Here is a 22681-nt window from a genome sequence, read left to right on the forward strand (position 1 = left end):
AAAAAGACCCTGTTACTGTTAATGTTGACAGGGGCAAAAAACCTGATCCCAATCCATTGGAAAAAAAGGCTCAGGTTCCCATGCTAGTGGACTGGAGACAGAATGTACAAAATATCCTGCTCCTGGAAAAATACCACTATGTCAGGATCTCTAAAATGGATGTCTATGAGATGTTACTGCAGCTGTGGGGTGGAGATCACCCTTTGAGGTGAGTTATAGGCCCTTAAAATTGGAAGTTCAAGCTGTTGGCCTTGTGGGATTTTTTTTCCCCTCTTCTTCCCTTCCTTTTTCTTATCTATCTTTACCCTAGCTCTTTCGGCTTGGACTCTATTCATTATCATATATTAGACAAGAGGAGTGAGGTTACTGGAGTTCCCTTACTTAGCGTTATTCTAGGGTACTCCAATATTCTTTTTATAAACACTGTTGTTTTGATGTGTTATTATGAGTTACCGTTATTATTTGTTATACCATGCCACCTACTGTAAGGCATGGCACATGATACAGAAAAATTGGAAAAATGTAAATATGGAGCTAATTGGGAATTATATACCCTGTTAACAGTGATGATGAAGACGTTTCTTATTCGCTCTCAGTCAGTGGTGTATTTAGGTTTTGTGCTGCCCTAGGCACTCAACATTCTGCTGCCCCCTCCACCTCTCCTACCCCCCAGGTTTTAGGCTTTTTTTAGCTATATTTTTTTTGTCATGGTGAAACATTACTTTTTTTTTTTTTTTGCCATTTCTAAAGTAAATGTTTTGGGGGGGAAATCAACTTTTTAAGCTATTAGTCTTTTACATGAATGACAGAATATTACAGAGTAAAGTGTCCCTTTATCTGGAGGGATGAGTAACAGGGAAAAGCATATAGAAATCAAATTTAAAAAATATTGCAAGCATAATATATATATATATATATATATATATATATATATATATATATATATAATAAAAGGGGTAAAAGGGAACAAGGCACAACATTCCTCAGTCTGTGCAAATGTTACTTCCCCCTCCATATAGCTGTACTGCTGTAAGGATCCCCCTCCTTTCACAATAAACATCTGAATGATCCTCCCTCCTCTTCCCAACTAAAACAAGCACATTGGAATAATAATTGAATGGATATCAAGCCTATAAAAAAAATCTAACACACTAATAAATTGTGAAGTCTTCTGGATTGTTTACCTTCACAATGTCAGCTCAGCAAGCCTAGCTCTCACCTCCAGGGAAAGGGAACACGCTGTCTTCCTGGCTTTTCCCTCCTTTTCATCCTTGCAGTGCAGGATCCTGGTACAGAGGAGCCAGAACTTGGCTGTGAATAATGAGGGCAAACACAAAGCACTGACAGCAGCAGGAAATCGTTCTCTATTAGGAGCTGCTTCCCCCCCCCCCCCCCCACCGGGCTGCATGCAGACTGTTCTCTTCAGCAGGAGGGAGGGGCTCTCAGTCACATACAGACAGAGTAACAGTAACATTTTATTAAACTGCAAAAAAAGATATTGCACAAAAGATTGTTTTTCATTTATATATTATTTATCTGTTAAGTATTGCTTATGTCATTATTATTATTATCTTACTCTTCATGCATACTAATTATAACTAAGTGAGATAATAATAAGACTTAAGCAATACTGCACAGATAAATAATATAAAATTGAAAAGCAATCTTTTGTGCAATAACTTTTGCAGTTAAATAAAACAAAATATTCAGCATATTGGCTTCTGAAAACATTAAAATAAATTATTTTAAGCTACCTGTTATAACTAAAGTTACTAAACATATAATGCAGATTCCCTCACTCGCACACGAACATTATAGGTGCAGCTGAGCTCACATGGTGGATCTGTTAACACCTCCCCCTCTTCCCAGCGTGCTGCTTCCAGAACCAGATAAGCACTCAGACTCCGGATAGGAAGTGGAACTAGTCTAGAGCTGCAGGTCCTAATTGAGGGAGAGAGCAGACTGACACTTGAAGGCGGCATCTTCATATAGCGCTGGTTGTCCACTTCAGACTCCCTTGAGGGAGGGAGCAGAGGTAGATGGCCTCGGGACATGTAGGGCTCAGGAGGACTGAGGCAATAATAAAGTGACAGACACACACTTGATGTGAGTGCCGCTGTGCCTCCCAGCAACCCCGGCTCAAGGTTTTCCCCTACTTTTGCATAATTTAAGCCCCCTAATCTGCCGTTCCCCACAGAGCCTGCAGAAAGTGCCGCCCCCTCCAATCTGCCGCACTAGGCCCGTGCCTTGTTGGCCTAGGCCATAATACGCCCATGCTCTCAGTCAAAGAAATTTGGATCTTAGTGTTTATGGGACTTTCTGTGTTACTATACAATACTGGATCACATAATTTATTTCACGCCTTACTTGAAGGAATTTTACAAAATTGTATCACTGTCTGCAAAACATATTAACCTTCTGAATGGTGTATGCTTATTTTCTCAATAAAGCTCTTTAAAAAATTTTTTACTATAATTAACTAAATTATTCGTATTTAAAACTAAATACTTAACTGTAAAATAAACCCTAAGCTAGCTACAATATAACTAATAGTTAAATTGTACCTAACTTAGGGTTTATTTTTATTTTACAGGCAAGTTTGTATTTATTTTAACTAGGTAAAATAGTTATTAAATAGTTATTAACTATTTAATAAACTACCTAGCTAATATTAATACAAATTTTCCTGTAAAATAAAACCTAACCTAAGTTACACTAACACCTAACACTACACTATAATTAATTAATTCCCTAAACTAAATACAATTAAATAAAATTAGCTAAAGTACAAAAAAAAAAACACACTAAATTACATAAAATAATAAACTAATTACATCTAATCTTATCCCCCTAACAAAATAAAAAACCCACTCCAAAATAAAAAAGCCCTACCCTACACTAAATTACAAATAGCCCTTAAAAGGGCCTTTTGCGGGGCATTGCCCCAAAGTAATCAGCTCTTTTACCTTTAAAAAAAATGACAAATCCCCCCAACATTAAAACCCACCACCCACACAACCAACCCTACTCTAAAACCCACCCAATACCCCCTTAAAAAAACCTAACACTAACCCCTTGAAGATCACCTTACCGGGAGAAGTCTTCATCCAACCGGGCTGAAGTCCTCAATGAATCCAGCAGAAGTGGTCTTCCAGATGGGCAGAAGTGGTCCTCCAGACTGCATCTTCAATCTTCATCCATCCGGCACGGATGCACGAAGTCCATCTTCAAGACATCCGATACGGAGCATCCTCTTTTTTCCACGGCGACTGAAGAATGAAGGTTCCTTTAAGTGACATCATCCAAGATGGAGTCCCTTAGATTCCCATTGGCAGATAGAATTCTAGCAGCCAATCGGAATTAAGGTAGGAAAAATCCTATTGGCTGATGTAATCAGCCAAGAGGATTGAACTTCAATCCTATTGGTTGATCCAATCAGCCAACAGGATTGAGCTGGCATTCTATTATCTGTTCCAATCAGCCAATAGAATGCCAGCTCAATCCTATTGGCTGATTGCATCAGCCAAGAGGATTTTTTCTACTTTAATTCCGATTGGATGATAGAATTCTATCAGCCAATCAGAATTGAAGGGACGCCATCTTGGATGAGGTCACTTAAAGGTACCTTCATTCTTAAGTCTCCGTGGAAAGAAGAGGATGCTCTGCTTCGGATGTCTTGAAGATGGACCCGCTCTGCGCCGGATGGATGAAGATAGAAGATGCCGTCTGGATGAAGATTTCTGCCCGTCTGGAGGACCACTTCTGCCCATCTGGAGGACCACTTCTGTCGGATTTGTTGAGGACTTCGGCCCTGTTGGATGAAGACTTCTCCCGGTAAGGTGATCTTCAAGGGGTTAGTGTTAGTTTTTTTTAACGGGGTATTGGCTGGGTTTTAGAGTAGGGTTGGTTGTGTGGGTGGTGGGTTTTAATGTTGAGGGGGATTTGTAATTTTTTTTTTTACAGGTAAAAGAGCTGATTACTTTGGAGTAATGCCCCGCAAAAGGCCCTTTTAAGGGCTATTTGTAATTTAGTGTAGGGTAGGGCTTTTTTATTTTGGGGGGGCTTTTTTATTTTGTTAGGGGTATTAGATTAGGTGTAATTAGTTTAAAAATCTTGTAATTTGTTTATTATTTTCTGTAATTTAGTGAGGGGGGGGTTTGTACTTTAGCTAATTTTATTTAATTGTATTTAATTTAGGGAATTAATTTAATTATAGTGTAGTGTTAGGTGTTAGTGTAACTTAGGTTAGGTTTTATTTTACAGGTACTTTTGTATTTATTTTAGCTAGGTAGTTTATTAAATAGTTAATAACTATTTAATAACTATTCTACCTAGTTAAAATAAATACAAACTTGCCTGCAAAATAAAAATAAATCCTAAACTAGATACAATGTAATTATTAGTTATATCGTAGCTAGCTTAGGGTTTATTTCATAGGTAAGTATTTAGTTTTAAATAGGAATAATTTATAATTATAGTAAATTTATTTAGATTTATTTAAATTATATTTAAGTTAGAGGGGGTTAGGGCTAGACTTAGGTTTAGGGGTTAATATGTTTATTATAGTGGCGGCGATGTTGGGGGCGGCAGATTAGGGGTTAATAAGTGTAGGTAGGTTGCGTCGACATTTGGGGGCGGCAGATTAGGGGTTAATAAATATAATGTAGGTGTCAGCGATGTTGGGGGCAGTGGATTAGGGGATCATAAGTATAATGTAGGTGGCGGCGATGTTGGGGGCAGTGGATTAGGGGATCATAAGTATAATGCAGGTGTCTGCGATGTCGGGGGTGGCAGATTAGGGGTTAATAAGTGTAAGATTAGGGGTGTTTAGACTCGGGGTTCATGTTAGGGTGTTAGCTGTAAACATACATTTTATTTCTCCAATCAATGTTGCTGCCTTAACGCTGCTTTTTTGCAGCTGTCTCTCCCCGTTGATTCCTATGGGAAAATCGTGCACGAGCACGTTACACCAGCTCACCGCTGACTTAAGCAGCGCTGGTATTGGAGTGCGGTAATGAGCAAAATCTTGCTCAACACTCACTTCTTGTCTTTTAACGACGTGTTTGTAAAAACATGTAATACCAGCGCTGTCTGTAAGTGAGCGGTGAGCATAAACTGCTCGTTAGCACCGCATAGCCTCTAACGCAAAACTCGTAATCTAGCCGATAGAAAAGCATTTTATATACATAGGAGCTGATATTAATTACTGACATGCAGTTAGTGCAGTATTACTGAAAGATAGTTGTAATAAAGACATAATAAATAATTAAATAAATCTTAATTTGTATGACTACATTTAAAGGGATATTGGGCTCTGAAACATTCTCTCCTTTAATGTGTTCCCAATGGTCCATTTTACCTACTGGAGTTTATATAATTGTTTGCAAACAGCTACCTTTATTTTTTATTTGAAACAGCTATTTCTGCCAGTTGTATACCTACCTACACTAAAGTTTTGAGTACTTAATGTTTTTTCTTTAGCAATATAATCTATCAATCGATCATCTATCATCTATCTATCTACTGAAAAGCAGACCTATTAAATTCAACAATGGGTTTTGATAAAGACTTGGGGGCCTATCTATCAAGCTCCGAATGGAGCTTGATGCCCCGTGTTTCTGGCGAGCCTGTAGGCTCACCAGAAACAGCAGTTATGAATCAGCGGTCTTTAGATGAGGTGGACAGGAATCGCCGGAATTAAACCCGATCGAGTACGATCGGGTTGATTGACACCCCCCTGCTGGCGACCGATTGGCCGCGAGTCTGCAGGGGGCGGCGTTGCACCAGCAGCTCACAAGAGCTGCTGGTGCAATGCTGAATATGGAGAGTGTATTGCTCTCCGCATTCAGCGATGTCTGTCGGACCTGATCCCCACTGTTTGATCAGGTCTGACAGACATTTCATAAATAGGCCTCTTGAGGGGCAATTTATCAAGCTCCGTATGGGCTTGATGCCCCTTGTTTCCTTAAGGTTCACCGGAAACAGAAGTTATGAAGCAGCGGTCTAAAGACCGCTGCTCCATAACTTGCCTGCCTGCTCTGAGGCCACAGACAGGAATCAACCCGATTGAATACGATCGGGTTGATTGACACCCCCTGCTAGCGGCCGATTAGCTACGAATCTGCAGGGGCGGCATTGCACTAGCAGTTCACAAGAACTGCTGGTGCAATGATAAATGCTGACAGCATATGTTGTTAGCATTTATCAATGTGCAGCGGACATGACACGCTACATTGTATCATGTCCGCTCGCACTATGTTAAATCTACCCCTTGTTGAACAAACCAAAATGTCAGCCAAGACTTTTTATTTGTAACTGCAATCAAATTTTATTTTACTGGTATGTATGTATGTATAAACTACATTTCTCCCAAATTCCAAAAATATATATTATATTATATATACCACTGTTGTGGTCATCACTATCTTCTTGCAATAGGTCCAGCTGGATGGCAAAGACAGTGCTAGTTGTACCTGAAAAGTAATTGGAATTAAAACAAACTATTGACCATGCCATGAAAGTTGAAAAGAAAAGTTTTGAGCAAGGAAAAGAAGGATTCACTTTTGGCTTTAGTGGCAGATGGATACAGTGTGCATCAGGTTGCTTCACAAGAATAAGGGCACACAACAGACATTGGGGACCACAAAGCTACTGACTGGTAAAGGGCAAAAATAACTCTCCACTTCCTGGCATTTCTGTCAATTCCTTTGAATGTCACTCAACAATCAAAGTATAACATCAAGTGGCCTACTGTTATGGTATCTGGAAATGAATCAAATATACAGAACCTGATGAATGGTGTTTATAATAGATTCAAATAGATCAATAATATAAGAAGGATTTGTAGCTACAGACCTGCTCCACAGTATCCTATCTTCGAAGATACTGTGTGCATATGTAGCAATTTGCTATTTCAAACTGAGAAGTTAATCAAATAAACTGAGTACAATGAAACTTCTTCCCAGAATGCCAAAGTAACAGCGAGATATAGGATCTGTTAAATAAACAAGGCAAAGAAACAAATTATACTAAGTATGATTAACATTTACAGTGCAAATAAATACAGGGGAAAATGTATATCCATCATCAGAAACGTAAATAAACCTGAGGACTAGTTGTGGATAATAAAGAAAAAAAAGAAAATAGAAGTAGAGTAGTATATCAGCTGAAAGTTCCTGTTAGTTGCAGGAACGATCGTACCTGTATTGTTTGGGCCGTAGTCTAAGGAAGGCGTGAGTGGTCAGAGCTTTTGTATCCCAGCTGGGAAAATAGAGCCAGGTTGGCATCCGCAGTTGTAGCATGGAATCCTTGGAACTATAGTCGAAGTAAGGAAGGCTGCAGCACTGCGATGCAGGAAAGGCTTGCTTCCAATCTGAACTCCGGAAGTAAGGGAGTAACAGGTAAAAATTAACAAGCAATGTGGAAGTCAATAGCTGGGGCTTATAAAGGAGCTAGATCCCTCCTCCAATTAAAGGTGTATACACTGACTGACAGATAAAACATGACAATATTCCCCCACCAAGAGAAACCCTCCTGGGTTTCAAGGAGAAGGTTTGTTAGGATTTTGCTGGTGGAAGGTGGATACCAGGCGCAGAGCGGAGACATTAGATGCTGGCTCCCAGGAATCATCGTCCGGGGTGAAACCTTTCCATCGAATAAGATACTGCAAAGAACCCAGACTATATCGGTAGTCCAGTATAGAGGAGACTTCATACTCCAAATCGGGCTGAGGATGAAGGAGAGGTAGCTGAGGAGCAACATGGGAAGCGCCAAAATTAGTACAAGGTTTGAGTAATGAGACATGAAAGGTTGGGTGAATACGGTAGTGATCTGTGAGTTGCAGAGTGACTGCGTTAGTATTAACGACTTTAACAATGAGAAAAGGACCAACATAGAGTTGGGTAAATTTGCGAGCAGGGGTGCATAACTTCAGGTGACGGGTGGACAGCCAGACCCTGTCCCCCACCTTGTACCGAGGGGCAGGTCTATGATAAAGATCATAGTAATGTTTATGTTGCCTTTGAGCTAGCAAGATGTTGTCACGGAGAAGTTGGAAGTTTTGTGTCAGGTTATTCACAATATCATCGGCCAAAGGACAAGAAGATTGAGCGTTGGGCAGGAGGTAGAAGTCTGGGTTGAACCCGTAGTTCGCAAAAAATGGAGAAGTTTTGGTAGAAGGATTCATTGAATTATTATTAGCAAATTCTGCAGTGGCCAAGTAGTTGATCCATTTATCTTGTTGTTGGGAACAGTACGTTCTCAAATACTGTTCTAAACACTGGTTAGTTCTTTCGCATTGACCATTCGTTTGCGGATGATATGAAGTAGTAAGTTTTCTGTCAATGTCCAATCTGGAACAAAGTGATGTCCAAAATCTAGAGGTGAACTGACTACCTCTATCAGTGAGGATAGAAGATGGCAATCCATGTAATTTGACAATGTTGTTCAAAAATACTTCTGCTGTCTGGGATGTCGTGGGGAGAGCCATAAAGGAAGGAAATGAGACATCTTAGTGAATAAATCGATTACGACTAAAATGGTGGTGTAGGATGATGATAGGTAAGTCTACAATAAAATCCATGGCTAAATCCTTCCAAGGCCGATTAGGTACTGGTAGGGACATAAGCAGCCCGTACCGTCTTTGTCTGTCCTTTTTTGATTGGATACATAGATAACAGTTCTTGATGTAAGATTTGACAGTCTCAAACATCTTTGGCCACCAAAATGACCTTTTGAGAAGGTTTATGGTAATGTGTACTCCGGGATGTCCGCTTAGCGTGGAATCATGTGAAATTCGAAGAATGGTATCTTGCATAGCAGGAGGTATGTACAACAAGTTTCCAAAATAGAATAAGACATCCTGCTGTTTTCTTAATTTGTAAGCCTGAGGTAACGAGTCCTGTTCTTGTGCTACTCGAATAGTATGGAGTAAGTTAGTAGTGAGGGAAATAAAATGCTCTGGGGGAATAACAGTGGTGAATAGCTTAGGATGGATAGGAAGTGTATCCTTTCTTGACAAGGCATCAGCCTTCAAGTTCTTAGAGCCAGGACAGTATACTATATGATTGTGGAACCTAGAGAAATATTGACTCCATCTGACTTGTCTGGCAGACAAAGTACGATTAGTTTGGAGGTATTCTAGGTTTTTGTGGTCGGTGTATTAGAATAGGTAAAGTAGTGCCCTCAAGCAAATGCCTCCAGTGTTCTAGTGAGCACTTGATTGATAGCAATTCCTTTTCTTCAACTGGGTAGTTAACTCAGAAGGAGATAAGGAATGGGGAAAAAAAGCTACAGGATCTACAGGCTGAGTTAAAGATTTTTGTTGGGATAGAATGGCACCAATGGCAAAAGCTGAGGAGTCTACCTCCAGAATGTATTGGCAGATGGGGTCAGGGAACTGCAATATGGGTGCTGTTGTAAATGCCTTTTTGAGATAATCAAAGGAAAGTTGGGCATCATTTGTCCATTTATATGCAGTATTTTTACCTGTAAGCCTAGTTAATGGTTTAACAATGGCTTAGAAGTTTTTGATGAACTTACGGTAAAAATTTGAAAACCCCAAGAAACTCTGAAGTTCCTTTTTGTTGGTTGGCTGGGGCCAATTAATGATAGTGGATACTTTGATGTCTTCCATGTGAATGCCTTGTGGTGTAATTCGGTATCCAAGAAATGATATCTCTTGGGAATGGAAAGTGCATTTTTCAGGTTTGGCGTAAAGATGATGGGATCTTAATCTGGAGAGTACAGTACTAACATGTTGTATATGATCTTGCAGAGTATCTGAATAGATGAGAATATAATCTAAATATATGATGAGGCAAACATCTAATAAATCACGAAAAATTACGTTGATAAAATTCTGAAAAGTAGCAGGGGCATCGCAGAGCCCGAATGGCATCACAGTGTATTCATACAGTCCGTACCTTGTACGAAATGCAGTGAGCCATTTGTCACCACTTCTAATACGTATGAGATTATAGGCGCCCCTAAGATCTAATTTAGTGTATATGGTGGCTGTAGTCAGGCATTCAATTAGTTCGGGGATCAAGGGCAGAGGGTAACGGTTCTTTATGGTGAGTTTATTTAATTGTCTGTAGTCCACAATGGGACGTATGGAATTATCCTTATTTCGGACAAAAAATATACCTGCTCCCGCAGGAGAAGTGGACGGTCTTATAAACCCTTTTTTAAGGTTTTCATCCAGATATTCCTTGAGATAGATTAATTCAGGCTGTGAGAGTGGGTATATGTGACCTTAAGGGATGGAGGAACCGGGCAATAAATCTATGGGACAATCAAATTCCCTATGTGGAGGTAAAGATTCTGCATCTTTTTTGTCAAATACATCTAGGAATTGTGTGTATTCGTTTGGAATGACTATCTTGAGCAACGGTTTGTGTGTAACTTCCTGTACAGCAGAAAGAGTTGTGAAATAGGAGTGTTTACAGTGTGAAGAATTGAACTGTATATGTGAAGTATTCCAATCTATAGTGGGTTGATGGAGTTTCAGCCATTTTAACCCTAAAATTACAGGGAAAAGTGGAGATGGAATAATATTGAAAGTAAGTAATTCAGCATGTCCTGATTCAGTAGTAACTAGTATGGGGGTAGTATGATGTGTAATTGGTCCATTGGAAACATGGGTGCCATCAAACACACAAAGTAAAAAAAAAACAAAAAAAACTTTTTTGATAACAGGAATTTTATTTAAACAAACAATCTCAGAATTAATAAAGTTTCCTGAGGCTCGCAAATCAATAATGGCCTTTAAGCTTGTCTGATGCTGATCCCACTGTAGGGAAAGAGGGAGTTCGCAATAAGTATTAGTATGATTCGAAGTGGGTATTATATTAGGTAGTCTGTTAGGCTTACCTTTTTTATTCCTGGCAAGGTTGGACAATCCTTAACCTTGTGAGCCTTGGAGACACAAGACATAGGTTGTTTGCCCTTCTTCTAAATTTTTCTTGAGGAGGGGGCCACTAATGAAGACAATCTCTATAGCTTCTTCAGTAACCTTAGGTGGCGGATACATTTTTGGAGTATTTCTTATAGGAGGGGGTTCGAGGGAGAAACTCTCCTTTTTGCGTTCTCGCTCGGAGACGTTGATCTATGTTTATGGCTAAGGCCATTTGGGCATCCAGTGACTCAGGTATATCAGTCCTACAGAGCTCGTCCTTCAGGGCCTCCGATAGTCCTAAACGGAATTGATTCCTAAGCAAGATGTTATTCCACTCAGTATCCTTTGATAATCTCTTAAACTTTGCAATATAGTCTTCTACAGGCCTTTTTCCCTGCCTCAGAGCTCTCATTTGGTTTTCTGAGGTGAGCTGTTTGCATGGATCATCATAAAGTAGTGTCATAGCATGGAAAAAGGCCTGTAGGGAATCTAAGATGGGATCATTCTGTTCATAGTAACTGTTAGCCCAAATTCTAGGTTCTGCTCTCAGGAAGGAGGTAACATTAAGAACTTTTTGTCATTCTGTGCTATAAGTCTTGGGTCTCATACGGCTAGATTTAGAGTTTTGTCGGTAACGACCCGAAAATCTAACGCCGGCTTTTTTCTGGCCGCACCATAAAAATAACTCTGGTATTGAGAGTCCACATAAAGGCTGCGTTAGGCTCCAAAAAAGGAGCATAGAGCATATTTAACGCAGCTTCAACTCTCGATACCAGAGTTGCTTACGGACGCGGCCAGCCTCAAAAACGTGCTCGTGCACGATTCCCCCATAGAAAACAATGGAGCTGTTTGAGCTGAAAAAAAACCTAACACCTGCAAAAAAGCCGCGTTCAGCTCCTAACGCATACCCTAACATGTACCCCGAGTCTAAACACCCCTAGCCTTACACTTATTAACCCCTAATCTGCCGCCCCCGCTATCACTGACCCCTGCATATTATTTTTAACCCCTAATCTGCCGCTCCGTAAACCGCTGCTACTTACATTATCCTTATGTACCCCTAATCTGCTGCCCCTAACACCGCCGACCCCTATATTATATTTATTAACCCCTAATCTGCCCCCCTCAATGTCGCATCCACCAGCCTACACTTATTAACCCCGAATCTGCCGACCGGACCTGAGCGCTACTATAATAAAGTTATTAACCCCTAATCCGCCTCACTAACTCTATAATAAATAGTATTAACCCCTAATCTGCCCTCCCTAACATCGCCGACACCTAACTTCAATTATTAACCCCTAATCTGCCGACTGGAGCTCACCGCTATTCTAATAAATGTATTAACCCCTAAAGCTAAGTCTAACCCTAACACTAACACCCCCCTAAGTTAAATATAATTTACATCTAACGAAATTAATTATCTCTTATTAAATAAATTATTCCTATGTAAAGCTAAATATTTACCTGTAAAATAAATCCTAATATAGCTACAATATAAATTATAATTATATTATAGCTATTTTAGGATTAATATTTATTTTACAGGTAACTTTGTAATTATTTTAACCAGGTACAATAGCTATTAAATAGTTAAGAACTATTTAATAGTTACCTAGTTAAAATAATTACAAAATTACCTGTAAAATAAATCCTAACCTAAGTTACAATTAAACCTAACACTACACTATCATTAAATTAATTAAATACAATACCTACAAATAACTACAATGAAATAAACTAACTAAAGTACAAAAAATAAAAAAGAACTAAGTTACAAAAAATAAAAAAATATTTACAAACATAAGGAAAATCTTACAACAATTTTAAACTAATTACACCTACTCTAAGCCCCCTAATAAAATAACAAAGCCCCCCAAAATAAAAAAATGCCCTAACCTATTCTAAATTACTAAAGTTCAAAGCTCTTTTACCTTACCAGCCCTGAACAGGGCCCTTTGCGGGGCATGCCCCAAGAAGTTCAGCTCTTTTGCCTGTAAAAAAAAACATACAATACCCCCCCAACATTACAACCCACCACCCACATACCCCTAATCTAACCCAAACCCCCCTTAAATAAACCTAACACTAAGCCCCTGAAGATCATCCTACCTTGTTTTCACCTCACCGGGTATCACCGATCCGTCCTGGCTCCGATATCTTCATCCAACCCAAGCGGGGGCTAGACATCCACTGAAGAAGTCCAGAAGAGGGTCCAAAGTCTTCATCCTATCCGGGAAGAAGAGTAGATCCGGACCGGCAACCATCATCTTCCAAGCGGCATCTTCTATCTTCATCCGATGAGGACCGGCTCCATCCTGAAGACCTCCACCGCGGACCCATCTTCATCCGGCGACGTCCAACTGAAGGATGACGGTTCCTTTAAGGGACGTCATCCAAGATGGCGTCCCTCGAATTCCGATTGGCTGATAGTATTCTATCAGCCAATCGGAATTAAGGTAGGAATATTCTGATTGGCTGATGGAATCAGCCAATCAGAATCAAGTTCAATCCGATTGGCTGATCCAATCAGCCAATCAGATTGAGCTCGCATTCTATTGGCTGTTCCGATCAGCCAATAGAATGCGAGCTCAATCTGATTGGCTGATTGGATCAGCCAATCGGATTGATCTTGATTCTGATCTGAGCTTTGAACTTTAGTAATTTAGAATAGGGTAGGGCATTTTTTATTTTGGGGGGCTTTGTTATTTTATTAGGGGGCTTAGAGTAGGTGTAATTAGTTTAAAATTGTTGTAAGATTTTCCTTATGTTTGTAAATATTTTTTTATTTTTTGTAACTTAGTTCTTTTTTATTTTTTGTACTTTAGTTAGTTTATTTCATTGTAGTTATTTGTAGGTATTGTATTTAATTTATTTATTGATAGTGTAGTGTTAGGTTTAATTGTAGGTAATTGTAGGTATTGTATTTAATTAATTTATTGATAGTGTAGTGTTAGGTTTAATTGTAACTTAGGTTAGGATTTATTTTACAGGTAAATTTGTAATTATTTTAACTATTTTAGCTATTAAATAGTTCTTAACTATTTAATAGCTATTGTACCTGGTTAAAATAAATACAAAGTTAGCTGTAAAATAAATATTAATCCTAAAATAGCTATAATATAATTATAATTTATGTTGTAGCTATATTAGGATTTATTTTACAGGTAAGTATTTAGCTTTAAATAGGAATAATTTATTTAATAAGAGTGAATTAATTTTGTTAGATTAAAATTATATTTAACTTAGGGGGGTGTTAGTGTTAGGGTTAGACTTAGCTTTAGGGGTTAATACATTTATTAGAATAGCGGCGAGATTCGGTCGGCAGATTAGGGGTTAATAATTGAAGTTAGGTGTCGGCGATGTTAGGGAGGGCAGGTTAGGGGTTAATAAATATAATATAGGAGTCGGCGGTGTTAGGGGCAGCAGATTAGGGGTACATAGTTATAATGTAGCTGGCGGCTCTTTGCGGTCGGCAGATTAGGGGTTAATTATTGTAGGTAGGTGGCGGCAACGTTGTGGGGGGCAGGTTAGGGGTAATAAATATAATATAGGGGTCGGCAATGTTAGGGCAGCAGATTAGGGGTGCATAGGGATAATGTAGCTGGCGGCGGCGTGTGGACGGCAGATTAGGGGTTAATAAGTGTAGGTAGCTGGCGGCGACGTTGTGGGAGGCAGGTTAGGGGTTAATAAATATAATATAGGGGTCGGCGGTGTTAGGGGCAGCAGATTAGGGGTACATAAGGATAACGTAGGTGGCGGTCGGCAGATTAGGGGTTAAAAAATGTAATCGAGTTGCGGCAATGTGGGGGACCTCGGTTTAGGGGTACATAGGTAGTTTATGGGTGTTAGTGTACTTTAGAGTACAGTAGTTAAGAGCTTTATAAACCGGCGTTAGCCCAGAAAGCTCTTAACTACTGACTTTTTTCCTGCGGCTGGAGTTTTGTCGTTAGATTTCTAACGCTCACTTCAGACACGACTCTAAATACCGGAGTTAGAAAAATCCCATTGAAAAGATAGGATACGCAATTGACGTAAGGGGATCTGCGGTATGGAAAAGTCGCGGCTGAAAAGTGAGCGTTAGACCCTATTTTGAGTGACTCCAAATACCGGAGGTAGCCTAAAACCAGCGTTAGGAGCCTCTAACGCTGGTTTTCACGGCTACCGCCAAACTCTAACTCTAGGCCATAGTGAATAATAATGAACAGGCATTTATAAATTCCCTGAAACCACTCCTATCCCCAGAGAAAATATCAGGAAGAGATACTATTGGGTCTTGAACTTGATCAGGGCAGACATGTTTCGATGCAGCTGTACCTTTAATAATGTCTTTTAATGTCTGGTTCTCTAGTTGCAATTCTCTGAGTCCCTGAGAAAGGAGATCCACTCTCTGTGAGAGATTCACTACATGGTTTGACAGTTCTGCTTGATCCATCATATTTTTAGGCTTGTTAATATGTTATGGTATCTGGAAATGAATCAAATGTACAGAACCTGATGAATGGTGTTTATAATAGATTCAAATTGATCAATAATATAAGAAGGATTTGTAGCTACAGGCCTGCTCCACAGTATCTTATCTTCGCAGATACTGTGTGCATATGTAGCAATTTGCTATTTCAAACTGAGAAGTTAATCAAATAAACTGAGTACAATGAAACTACTTCCCAGAATGCCAAAGTAACAGCGAGATATAGGATCCGTTAAATAAACAAGGCAAAGAAACAAATTATACTAAGTATGATTAACAACTATTTACTGCGCAAATAAATACAAGGGAAATGTATATCCATCATCAGTAACGTAAATAAACAGGAGGACTAGTTGTGGATAATAAAGAAAACAGAGAAAATAAAAGTAGCGTGGTATATCAGCTTAGAGTTCCTGTTAGTTGCAGGAACGATTGTACCTGTATTGTTTGGGCCGTAGTCTAAGGAAGGCGTGAGTGGTCAGAGATGTTGGATCCCAGCTGGCAAAATAGAGCCGAGTTGGCGTCCGCAGTTGTAGCGTGGAATCCGTGGAACTATAATCGAAGTAAGGAAGGTTGCAGCACTGCGATGCAGGAAAGGCTTGCTTCCAATCTGAACTCCGGAAGTAAGGGAGTAACAGGTAAAAATTAACAAGCAATGTGGAAGTCAATAGCTGGGGCTTATAAAGGAGCTAGATCCCTCCTCCAATTAAAGGTGTATACACTGACTGACAGACAATACATGACACCTACAAAAAGAATGGAAAATGGCAGCTAGGATGAAGTACACATTGAGGATGGTTCAAAACAGGTTCCTTGGGGCAGGGCTGAATTCATGCAAATCTAGAAAAAAAGCCATTCCTCAATGAGAAGCAAAGAAGAGCCAGGCTGAGGCTTTCAAAGGACTTAAGGATTGGACCGTAGACAACTGGAGTAAGCCACAATGATTCACACCCAGTGTTAATGTTTGTGGAGGGTCAGTGATGATCTGGGGGTGCTTTAGCAAGGCTAGAATTGGCAGATTTATCTTTGTGAAGGACGCATGTACCATGCCATGTACAATATTATCCTGGAAGAAAAATTGCTTTCTTCTGCTCTGGCAGTATTCCCCAACTCTGAGAAGTGCTTTTTCCAGCAGGACAAATGCTCCTTGCCACACAGCCAAGTCAATCAAAGGTGTGGATGGAGGACCACCAGATCAAGACCCTTTCATGGCCAGCCTTATCTCCAGACCTGTACCCCATTATAAACCTTTGAAATGTGATCAAGAGGAAGATTGATGGTTACAAGCCATCAAACAAAGCTGAGCTGCTTGTATTTTTACGCCAGGAGTAGCGCAATGTGAAAGACTGTCAGAGAGCATGCTAAGACACATGAAAGCTTCATAACTGCTGTTTCCGGCAAGCCTGAAGGTTTTGCTGTTTCTGGCGAGCCTGAAGGTTTGTGCGAAAAAACAGGGCGAGATGGCCAGATTCAGGGCTTGTTAAATTGGCCCCTTTGAATCTAGCCCTAAATGATGCCTCCAATAAATATACACAGAAAAATGTCACAAACATTTGATAAGTTCTCAACGGCACTTTAAAGTGTAGACTTTTCATTTTTTACTGACCAAATTCATTAGATCCCCTGTTGTATTTATGTGATTGAAATATTCAGACTAATTAGACTTTTGCAACCTTTCCAGTCTGGTATACAAAACATTGTTGTCTTGCATCAAACTGTTCTGTGTTTACATTGGCTTTCTTGTTATCTCCAATTATCCATCACAAACATACTGTAGTCTGGGCTGCTGAGTGATAACAGTTGCATATGCATAATATTGGAGATCTAAACACAGATAGCCCCTCTGTCATTTCTGCTCAGATCATTCAATACAGTAAATAATAGTTATAATACAATATATAGTCATACAGTATATAAACTTCTCAGCAGAGATAAAAAGGGAAACAAATATGTGGCATTCTGCAAAATGTAATTTGAAGGTCACCATGTAGCCCTCACTTTAGCTTTTGACAAACTGCAATATACACTCAGTGGACTCTGTCCCATACTCTGGTATGTGTACACAACACATATTGGCATCTATATATTATTATTATTATTATTTTTTTTTTTTTTGGCATAAGGGGCATACAATTCAGAATATGCCCAGGCTATTTGACTCTTCTTGTCTCTCTAGATGGCACCTCTGGGAGGTGGTGAAAAGACAAATGATGTAAAGGTAAAAAAAAATACATATGTTTTGCTTATTGTTTAAACTGATTAAAATTCTATATAAAACTTTCATGAGTCAAATAGATCATTGTTTCTCAACCACGGTCCTCAAGGACCCCCAACAGGCCAGGTTTTCATTATAGCTGAACCAGTGCACAGGTGAAGTAATCAGCTGATCAGTAACCATGGTTACTAAACGTGCTCTCACACATAAGCTGATTATTTCACCTGTGCACTGGTTCAGTTATAATAAAAAAAAAAATGGTGTGTTGAGGGTTCTTGAGGACCGTGGTTGAAAAACAATAATATAGATCGTGCAATTAAATAAAAAAAAAAACAGTTTTCTATTATTAAATTTATTTAGTTTTTTTGGTAGCCTTTGTTAAAGAGAAAATCTATGTATGTTCAGGGGTGCACATTTGTCATGAGCAGTATATGACAGCAGTGTTTGTAACAAATAATAATGGCTGCTCAAGACACGCTTTTGATGAGCCTATGGGGCATATTTATCAAGCTTCGTACGGAAACAGAAGTTATGAAGCAACGGTCTAAAGATCGCTGCTCCATAACCTGTCCGCCTGCTCTGAGACGGTGGACAGAAATCAACAGCTAGCGGTCGATTGACCACGAATCTGCAGGGGGCAGTATTGCACCAGCAGTTCACAAGAACTGCTGGTGCAATGATAAATGCAGAGAGCGTCCGCTATATCAGATCATGTCCACTCACACCATCATAAATAGGCCCCTATTCTTCAACAAAGGAAAATTGAGTAATACACACATATAATAATAGATATATAATAGATAATGGATAGTAAATTCAGAAGATGTTTTTTTTAACTGTATATCCCTTTAATTAAATATTTTTTTTATTTTTTTTACTAGATCTTGGAGTGCCATAGTGAGTGACTTTTCAGAAAATATAGAGGCTCTTTTTCTTAACAGCCAGGTACTGAATGTTAAAGATGTGCACAGTTTGTATGAATTTAGTGTAAGTGGGCGTTCATTTCAGCCAAATATTGGATTTGGATTTGTTTCCATTATTACCAAAGACAACAGAAAATATATAAAATATATAAAATCTTACATTATAGAATAAAAAATGCAAAGAAAGCCAATAATTAACTCACAGAGTCACAGAAATCCCACAACAACACGTTCCAATATCTCAAGTCAAAGGGAAACTGAACCCAAATTTTTTCTTTCGTGATTCAGATAGAGCAGCAATTTTAAGCAACTTTCTAATTTACTACTATTATCAAATTTTCTTCATTCTCTTGGTATTTTTATTTGAAAAGCAAGAATGTAAGTTTAGTTGCCGGCCCATTTTGGGGAACAACTTGGGTTGTTCTTGCTGATTAGTGGATAAATTCACCCACCAATAAACAAGTGCTGTCCAGGGTACTGATCCAAAAATTGGCTGGCTCCTTAGCTTAGATGCCTTCTTTTTCAAATAAAGATAGCAAGAGAACAAAGACAAATTGATAATAGGAGAAAATTAGAAAGTTGCTTAAAATTGCATGCTCTAGCTGAATCACGAAAAAGAAAAAATTTGTGTTCATTGTCCCTTTAATGAAAATATTTGAGTTTCCCCTAGTCTCCCACCTCCCTATGCTATGTTAAGGATTGATTGGACAAGCCTGTATAACAAAATTCCAACATTTAGTGCCTTACTGGCTATCCCCAACATCAATCATTAGTAATACTATGGCACGATTGGACAGAAAACAATAGACACATGAATGGCTAAACGTCCTGCACATCAATACAAGCAAAGGAGCTGATTAGCAAAACAATATTCATTCTCCCCAACATTTCCTGAATTTTTTTTTGGAGTCAAACAGCATGAATGAACGAATAAATCAATTTGCTCAGCAATTATTCATTATTTGGGGTCAATTTATTAATGTGGGAGTGGACATGATATGAAGTAGCGTATCATGTTCGCTGCACATCGATAAATGCCGACAGCATACGCTGTCTGCAATAATTATTGCACCAGCAGTTTTTGTGAAATGCTGGTGCAATGCCGCCCCCTGCAGATTTGTGACCAATCGGCCGCTAGCAGGGGATGTCAATATTCGATTGGGTTGATTTCTGTCTGCCGCCTCAGAGCAGGTGTACAGGTTATGGAGCAGTGGTCTTAAGGTTCGCTGTAAAAAAAAAAAAATGGGCATCAAGCTCCGTACGGAACTTGATAAATTGACCCCTAAGTCTGTTACATGCTGTTTATGTATCAGACAAATTGGCATAAAGTCTAACAAATTTGTCTTCATCTAAAGCTGTATGCAGATCTCTAATATATAAATATCATAGTCATCTTTCTTTGCCATACAATGCCTAACAAACAATACAGCCACAGAGTAAATGGAACTCAAACTAAGAATCTTCACTACTTAAAGGGACAGTCTACTCCAGTGTTTTTATTGTTTAACCCCTTAATGACCACAGCACTTTTCCATTTTCTGTCCGTTTGGGACCAAGGCTATTTTTACATTTCTGCAGTGTTTGTGTTTAGCTGTAATTTTCTGCTTACTCATTTACTGTACCCACACATATTATATACCTTTTTTCTCGCCATTAAATGGACTTTCTAAAGATACCATTATTTTCATCATATCTTATCATTTACTATAAAAAGAATTATAAAATATGAGGAAAAAATGGAAAAAAACACACTTTTTCTAACTTTGACCCCCAAAATCTGTTACACATCTACAACCACCAAAAAACACCAATGCTAAATAGTTTCTAAATTGAGTTTAGAAATACCCAATGTTTACATGTTCTTTGCTTTTTTTATAAGTTATAGGGCCATAAATACAAGTAGCACTTTGCTATTTCCAAACCATTATTTTTCAAAATTAGCGCTAGTTACATTGGAACACTAATATCTTTCAGGAATCTCTGAATATCCATTGACATGTATATATTTTTTTTTAGTAGACATCCCAAAGTATTCATCTAGGCCCATTTTGGTATATTTCATGCCACCATTTGACCGCCAAATGCGATTAAATACAAAAAATCATTCACTTTTTTACTAATTTTTTCACAAACTTTTGGTTTCTCACTGAAATTATTTACAAACAGCTTGTGCAATTATGGCTTAAATGGTTGTAAATTCTTCTCTGGGATCCCCTTTGTTCAGAAATAGCAGACATATATGGCTTTGGCGTTGCTTTTTAGTAATTAGAAGGCTGCTAAATGCCACTGCGCACTAAACGTGTATTATGCCCAGCAGTGAAGGGGTTAATTAGGGAGCATGTAGGGAGCTTTTAGGTATAATTTAGCTTTAGTGTAGTGTAGTAGACAACCCCAAGTATTGATCTAGGCCAATTTTGGTATATTTCATGCCACCATTTCACCGCCAAATGCGATCAAATTAAAAAAAAACTTCTCACTGAAATTATTTACAAACAGCTTGTACAATTATGGCACAAATGGTTGTAAATGCTTCTCTGGGATCCCCTTTGTTCAGAAATAGCAGACATATATGGCTTTGGCGTTGCTTTTTGGTAACTAGAAGGCCGCCAAATGCTGCTGCATTTCACACGTGTATTATGGCTAGCAGTGAAGGGGTTAATTATGTAGCTTGTAGGGAGCTTGCAGGGTTAATTTTAGCTTTAGTGTAGAGCTCAGCCTCCCACCTGAAACATGAGACCCCCTGATCCCTGCCAAACAGCTCACTTCCCTCCCCCACAATTGTCCCTGCCATCTTAAGTACTGGCAGAAACTCTGCCAGTACTAAAATAAAAGCTATATTTGAGCTTTTTGTGTGTGTTTTTTTTAGCATATTTACATATGCTGCTGTGTAGGATCCCCCCTTAGCCCCCAACCTCACTGATCCCCCACTAAACAGCTCTCTAACCCTCCCCCTCTGCCTTAATGGGCGCCATCTTGGGTACTGGCAGTACCCAGTTTAGTAAAAAATGTGCCTTTTTTTAAAAAAAAAATCCCTTTTCTGTATTGTAGCTTTCCCCCCCCCAGACCAACCCCCCACCCCTTCCAGATCCCTTAGCTGTTTATTTAGAACTTTCAAAACTTTTTTTGTTGTTGCTTTTTACAGCTTTATTTTTCTGCAGTGTAGCGGTTCCCTCCTGCTCCCGCCCCGTGCACGCCGCCCCCCCCGTGCGTGCTCCCGTCTGTCCCGCCCCCCTCCATTCCACTCGGCACATCAATGGCCGCCCACCCGCCTCCCAGACTTGCTCCCACCCTCCAACGATATCGGCCACCGATGTCCGGTGCAGAGAGGGCCACAGAGTGGCTCTCTCTGCATCGGATGGCTAAGGGGGGTTATTGCAGGATGCCTCGATATCGAGGCATCACTGCAATAACCGGAAAGCAGCTGGAAGCGAGCAGGATCGCTTCCAGCTGCTTTCCAGACCAAGGACGTACGCCACACGTCCTCGGTCATTAACTGTATTTTTTTTGAGGACGTGTGGCGTACGTCCTTGGTCATTAAGGGGTTAAAAAGATAGATAATCCCTATATTACCCATTCCCCAGTTTTGCATAACCAACACAGTTATATTTATATACTTTTTACCTATGTGATTACCTTGTATCTATGCTTCTTCAAACTGCCCCCTTATTTCAGTTCTTTTGACTGACTTGCTTTTTAGCCAATCAGCACCCTCTCATAAGTAACTCCACGGGTGTGAGCACAATGTTATCTATATGGTTCACATGAATTAACACCCTCTAGCTGTGAAAAAAACTGTCAAATGCATTCAGATAAGAGGCGGCCTTTAAGGGCTTATAAATTAGCATATGAGCCTACCTAGGCAGCTTTCAACTAAGAATACCAAAAGAACTAAGCAAAATTGATGATCAAAGTAAATTGGAAAGTTGTTCAAAATTACATGACCTATCTGAATCATGAAAGTTTAATTTTGACTAGACTGTCCCTTTAATACATTCACACAAACAGCTAGGTTAACCACTGTAGGTTTAGCACGTTTATGATTGAGGCTGATATATGACTAAAAGAATGGATCTTCTTTTTAAGGATGAGGAAGGCATTATTTCCTCCATTGCTTTCCAGTACAGACATATCATCAAAATATTTTATATAAAGCTAAAAATATAATGCATTTGTTT

This window comes from Bombina bombina, chromosome 7 (genome assembly GCF_027579735.1).
Source record: "Bombina bombina isolate aBomBom1 chromosome 7, aBomBom1.pri, whole genome shotgun sequence".
In the NCBI taxonomy this organism is placed as follows: Eukaryota; Metazoa; Chordata; class Amphibia; order Anura; family Bombinatoridae; genus Bombina; species Bombina bombina.